At 45.4% G+C, this 6,974-nt stretch overlaps 1 pseudogene; it reads right to left on the reverse strand.

Moving 5' to 3' along the window:
• LOC114897834 overlaps positions 1-4,108 on the reverse strand; it is a 34,090-nt pseudogene extending 29,982 nt beyond the window's left edge.
• Between the last annotated feature and the right edge of the window lie 2,866 nt (positions 4,109-6,974).

Below are 6,974 nucleotides of genomic sequence, written 5' to 3' on the forward strand. Positions count from 1 at the left end.
GTTTTTAATTTCAGGGCTTGTAATTCAGGGTAGCACCTGAATTGGTTTTCATTTTATTTTTTAATTTTTATGTCAGGTCTGGGGTAAGTTGGACAAAATTTGAGGCAAAACCACTGACTTGCAGTCAGCTGAGACATGACTTAGTTAATTTTGTGGGCAAATTGCCTTTCTGACTAAGGAAAAGTCAAGGCCTGAGCATGTCTGTGGCCAGAATGATCTCTTTGTCTCCTGGAGGGCACGGCCTTGCCTTTGCTAAAGCAAGCAACAAATTCAAGTTGAAAAAGAACTTGAGGGGAAAAGCTTTCTTTACACTTGTATGGAAGTTGATGTGGAAATGAGAGGTGTAATACAATATGAAGAGTAAAAAAATACTTGGGAAAAAGGCTGTCTTATTTCTCAATCTTTTCCAAGTTTTTAGATTTTTCAGATACACCTTGAATTTTTACTTGTAAAACTAAGATACATATGACAACACTTAAATCTTAAGGCCCAGGTTACCTTTCTTTTACAGCTCTTCTATGATTCTGAGGGGAAGTGTTTGGGGTCAGGGTGCTCGTTGGGGCAGAAGGTTTAACATTAATGTTTTATTAATGTTAAATGGAACTAAGATACATCTACACAATAGAAATGGTATTTTTGGAAAAAATGACATGGAAAGTGCTCATGATGTAATGAAAACTAAAACATCAGAGGACAACATTACATTACAGACTGAGACCACAGACTAGAAAAAAAAGACTGGAAAGAAAAAATAAAATACTACCGGTGTTATCTCAGGGTGGGGATGTTTACTGTGATTTTAATTTTTTCCTAGCACTTTCTTGTGTTTCTAAACTTTCTGTGGGGATCATGTATTAATAGTGACTTTAATAGTCAGAAAAAGGATGCATTAGGAAAAGTAAAGTTGTCAAGTCTTTGGGCTTGAAACACTAGATTTCCATTATGTTCAGATCTAGTTAAAATTTGACCTCACAAATTTTGTTTATCTCACTGCTTTGTTATTCCTTTATCCCATTAATGAATTCTGTGTATTCATAGAGTATTACCCAAGAGGAGATGGAAACTGATGAGACATTTTAAGTAACAACCCCAAAGAGAGGAAAGCAAAGAAAAGGAAGAACAAATAGTAAAATCAGAGGAACAACCAGGGCAAAGATTCAGGATTCTTGCTTTCCATTTCAGCATAAATCACCAATTAGATTCTCTTGAAATTCTAATTTATTCTTTCCTCACTTTCCTCTTCCTTTTCCTAATCTTCTCTTCTCCTTCCTTCTCATATACTTCCCTTTTCTTCTCTTTCAAACCTCTGCTTTTTTGGATAATGGTAATAATTATAGCTACCTATTATGTGCACTGCAATGTAAGTTTTTAAGGGCAGGACCCGGGTTCAAATCTAAGCCGTCCTGACTCCCTAACTCCATATCACGTTGCCTCCTATTGAAACCCAAAGGAAGAAACTAATGTTTGATTTTTTCCTGTTTAAGTGCAAATTGCAAAAATGCTTGTGATGTTTCCATGTCATTTTGATTTGCATTCAAACAAAAGAAAACCAAACCCAAAGTAATCATATTTTCCAGGTTTTCCAATGTCAAATGGCATTGCAATATGTGAAACAAAGATTCAGAAATAATCTTCACAATCAGAATACAAATACAAGCTAGAGAAGCCAAATGCATCAGCTGTTGAAAACAAAGGACTGACCATAAGCCACAGAACATTTACATTCATGTTTCCAAATAGCTCTCATTCATTATACACTTAGATATAATTCTCATCTTCAGCTGAATTTAAAATAGGAGAAATTTCCCACTTGTTAGGCTAGCAGTGTTGAATCAAAAAGCAATTTATATTTTGTTTAAAAGATAAAGGTGCTTTAAGGCTTCCCTGTATAAATGTGGCAGAGATTCAGCATCAACAAATCCTCCCCACTATCTTGACAATGTTGGTTTCTTCAGTAAATTGCAAACAAATTAGCAACTTTTCTTGTTATGTTAATATTTTGGCAATGATGACTGTCATTCACTGTGGATCTAATCTTTTGAAAGTCTTTCCATCAAGATTTCTGGAGAAAATAAATTGTGTTAGTTATTACAAAGCTTAATTAGAGCTCAACTAATTGGCAATTCACATCTAAAGCTTGATTACATATGCCATCTACTATTTTTGTCTAATAAGTGCTCTTTAAAAATAAGTTATGAACGTCAAATTCACATAACATAAAAAGAATCATTTTAAAGTGAACAATTTGGTGGCATTTAGCACAATCACAATGTTGTGAAACCACCACCTCTATCTAGTTCCAAAACATTCCCATCACTCCAGAGTAAAACCCCTATCCATTAAACAGTTTCTCCCCATTCCTTCCTCTCCCCAGCCTCTGCCAACCACCATTGTGTTCTATCTCTGGATTTAATTCTTCTGGATATTTCATATAAATGGAATCATACAATATGTGACCCTCTGTGTCTGATTTCTTTCACTCAGTGTTACGTATTCAAGGTTCATCCACACTATAGCATGTATCATATTTCATTCCTTTTTGTTTTCAGCTTTACTGAGGTATAATGGACAAATAAAATTGTAATATATTTAAAGGGTACGATGTGATGATTTCATATCCATATACATCGTGAAAGAATTCCCACAATCAAGTTAACATGTCCATCGCCTCCATCACGTTATATATTTATCTTTTTTGTGTGTGCTTGTGAGAACACTTAAGATCTACTCTCTTAGCAAATTTCAAAATATACAGTACAGTCTAACCAACTATAGTCACCATGCTATACATTAGACCCACAGAACTTATTCACTTTATAACAAAGTTTGTACTCTTCACCCGTCTCTTCTCATTTCCCTCACCCCCCCCAGCCCAACACCTGGCAACCATCATTCTACTCTGCTTCTTTTGATTTTTTCTTTTTTTGAATAAAAATGCTTTATTGTACAAATCCCACACAGATCCCAGGCCCGGGGCCAAGTCCACATCCCCAGCTTGGCTTTGGCTTCGAGCCTGCTCTGTGGTCCCCAGATTCTCCTGTGGAGAGCGCAGGCGTCCTACAGCATGCTGTGTGTGGGGTGGGCCTCTCTGGGCTGTGGGCACTCAGGCACTGTGGCAGCCCCAATCTGAAGACAGGTGGGGTGGAGCAAAGTCCCCACCTGCCCAGGTTTAGAAGGCACATTGGGCCACATGGTTCTTCTTGCTGGGGAACGTGTGGTAGATGGTGAGAGGGAATATGACAACAGTGCTGAAAAGGGAGCCCACCTGGATGGCCAAGCCTGCCGCCAGCAGTGACAGCTCCCCACTTCCCCATACCCCCCGTGCAGCAGGGAGCTGGCAGCCGCCTTCACGTATGAGAACATGCCCAGACACAGAATCTACACCACCACCACAAGGACCACCCCTGCAGAGGTGCCCACCAGGGGTGGGCAGGGGCTCAGGATTGCCAGCACCATCAGGCAGGCCCCAAAGAGCATGCCCAGCAGAGAGAGACTGCCCAGCCCTGCCAGGGACCTGCATAGAACGCCCATGGTCAGGAAGCAGGTGAGGCAGCACTGCCCAGCACCACGGCCAAGTGGTAGGCCAGGTGTCTGTAGGGGGGGCAGAACCAGCTCTGCACAACAAGCAACCCATCCTTGGTCAGAGCGTTGGTGGTGGCCAGCAGGCCCAGCAGACAGGCACCACCGATGGGCTGCAGGGTCTGGGCTGGGGGCGATGCCTGCCACCTGGCCGGGTAGCTCCTGCCGCGCCAGGCCTCTTCCTCCACTCCTGGGGCTCCCATTTGCAGGCCAGGCCCTGGGCCCCTTGTGGGTACAGCTGGCAGTGACAGCAATAGCAGCAGGAGACCCTAGAAGGCGGCAGCAGGATGGGGGCCCCCTCGCCCTTGCCTGGGGCCGACTGTTGCCACAGAGTCACCACCAGCAGCAGACCCAGGGTGTCCAGCGCCACAAGCACAGAGAGGTAGGAGGGGAGACTCCAACCCTCGGGAAGGTCTTTTACCACCCCCAGGCAGCCATCCGGATCCTGTGACGGCAGCCCATGAGCCATGCCAAAGAGGGCTGCCAGCAGGTGGGTCACCACCGGAAGGCCCAGCGGGGGTGCCGCCATTCAGCCCAAGGCTGGGACATCCAGGACAGGGCCAAGGTCACAGCCAGCTCCTCTGTCCTCACCTAGGGCCAAAGAAGATGCTTCAGGCTCTGCTGGGGACAGAAGACCCCGTCAAGCAACACCACAGGGCAAGGCCGTCAGGCAGGGGGTCAGGAAGGCGCCACAGCCCCAGGGGAGGATGATGAAAGAGGGAGGTGGACTTCGGGTCCGACCTCCCGACACCACCACCACACTCACCCTCACATCACGGAACAAAGACTCCGGGACAGGATCTGCCCTCAAGCGCCACGCAGAGCTCCGCGTCTTCTGTGAGACACGTGACCGCCGGGCCGAGTGGGGCCTGGGGGCGTTGCCGCGGCGGGCACCGCCCCTCGCTGCGTCAGGCGGCGGCGCAGAGAGGTCCAGGGCACGCACCCACCCGCCCGCCCGGGTCCATGCTCCCTGTCAGGCCCCTGCGCTCCCTGACCCGGCGGCAGGCCTGCCCGCCGAGCTTCGAAGGCGCCGCCTCTCGCCCAGGGTCGCGGCTCCGTCCCAGAACCGGTGGGGGCGGAAAGCGCAGCCAAGCAGGTGTGAGGACTCCAACTTGCCGTCCTGGACTCAGGGAAGCCCTGGGCCGGCGCGCCCCCGGCATGGTCCAGCGCCCATGTGAGTTTGAGATATATATATATTTTTTTGTTTGTTTTTTTTAAAAGATTCCACTTTTGAGTGATATCATGGCTTGTCAAAGATTAATTGAGCAGGTATCTGTGGGTTTATTTCTGGGGTCTCGTATTCTACTGTTCTGTTCCATCCATCTATGTATCTGGTTTTATGCTAATTGCACACTGTTTTGATTACTAGAGCTTTTGGTTTTTTTTTGGCGGTACGCGGGCCTCTCACTGCTGTGGCCTCTCCCGTTGCGGAGCACAGGCTCCGGACGCGCAGGCTCAGCGGCCATGGCCCACGGGACCAGCTGCTCCGCGGCATGCAGGATCCTCCCGGACCGGGGCACAAACCCGCGTCCCTTGCATCTGCAGGTGGACTCTCAACCACTGCGCCAATTACTAGAGCTTTGAAACATGGTTTGAAATCAGGCCCTGTGATGCCTCCAGCATTGTTCTTTTTCAAGATGGTTTTGTCCATTCGGGGTACTTTGTGGTTCCATACCAATTTTAGAATTGTTTTTTCTATTTCTGTGAAAAAAGCTATTGGAATTTTGTTAAGGATTGAATTGAATCTGTAGATCACTTTGAGTAGTATGGACATTTTAACAGCATTAATTCTTCCTATCCATGAGCACTAAATATCTTTCCATTTATTTGTGTCTTGTTAAATTTCTTTCATCAGTGTTTTCTGGTTTTCAGTGTACAGATCTTTCGCTTCCTTGGTTAAATTTATTCCCAAGTATTTTATTTTATTTTTGATGCTATTGTAAATGAGATTGTTTTCTGAATTTCCTTCCCATAGTTTGTTGTTAATATATCAAAAAATGCGACTGATTTTTGTATATTGATTTTCTATCCTACCACTTCACTGAATTTATTAGTTTCAAACCGTTTTTTTTTTTTTTGGTGGAGACTTTACGGTTTTCCATATATGATATCATTCCATCTGCAAACAGGAACAATTTTACTTCTTCCTGTTTGCTTTGGATGCCTTTTAATTCTTTTTCTTGCCTAATTGCTCTTTTGGGCTCCTTGGACGATCCCAGGCAGCACCTAGATGCTAGCTAACCAGGTGCCAGAACTTCAGACAGCAACTAGTGACATATGCAGTCAAATTTCTCCCAGAAAAAACTGGGAGGTGGGCGATTTTGTCTGCTTCCTCTGTGCTGAGCCTGGGGAGATAGCCATGGGGAGTGCCAGCACACCCATTTAAGAACTGCTCTGTGTGCTATAGATCTTGGGACTATAGCAAGCTCCATCGGCTCTCAGAGGTAAATGATTTGCGGGCCCTTGGGTGGCGGCCTTAAAAGTTGGAGTGCTGTATGAGTAGTCCAAACGCTTCAATTCTTAGGAAGAAGCTGGAATCACTCCTGATTGTAAGGGGCTGTGCTGGAGGTGGGGTTTATGGTGAAAGTGTGTTTTAGCCTGTCCCACCTGCTTCGATGTGGATACTTTTTCAGTCACCTGAAGTGTAGGGGTTACTCAACTAGTTTATGGATTTCTCTCAGAGGAAACTGCTCTGAGTGTAGCTACTCATTTGGTCCGTGGAAGGAGGGAAATGTCCTGTGTCTCCATCTTGGTGATATCATTCCAGAATTATCCCTTCATTCCTTTTTGTGACTAAATAATATTTTATTGCATGGTTCTACCAAGTTTTGTTTATTTATTCATTCATTGATGGACATTTGGGCTGATTCCACCTTTTGGCTATTGTGAACAGTGCTGCTCTAATAAGTGTTTTTAAAAATCGTTCTTATCAAAGCTGTGTAGGCACATAGTTTTCAGAGTCAAATAGTTTCACAAGGCCTCTTATGAAAAGTAGTTGTTCCCTGAACAATCTTCCTTTACTGCTGAGTTTCTTTGCTCCCTAAAGGTTGGTGGGAATAGGAACTACTCAGAGCCATGTGTGATGTTTGGAAATTGTTCTGCTCCTTTTTCTTAGCTCTTTCCTTGGCCTTTCACACATGTGCCAACCAGTGCTCTGCCTGCAAGGCCTCCAGGGCTCAGGTGCTCTCTCTCCACGTGGTGCCTCCTCTCCTGTTCTTGGCCCTGCAAATTCTAATCATCTAGGCCCCCCTCAACTCAGTCTCTGTCTCCTCAACTTTGGGCTCTGTTTAGTGTCCCCCAGCCCCCCAGCCCCTTCCTTGCAGCCTGGAAATTGCCTGAGTCTGGTCCATCTGTATGGCTTGTAGATACTGTGGGAGGTGATGAAGGTACATGCT

This window comes from Monodon monoceros, unplaced genomic scaffold (genome assembly GCF_005190385.1).
Source record: "Monodon monoceros isolate NGI ecotype Baffin Bay Population unplaced genomic scaffold, NGI_Narwhal_1 Super_Scaffold_18, whole genome shotgun sequence".
Taxonomy (NCBI): domain Eukaryota; kingdom Metazoa; phylum Chordata; class Mammalia; order Artiodactyla; family Monodontidae; genus Monodon; species Monodon monoceros.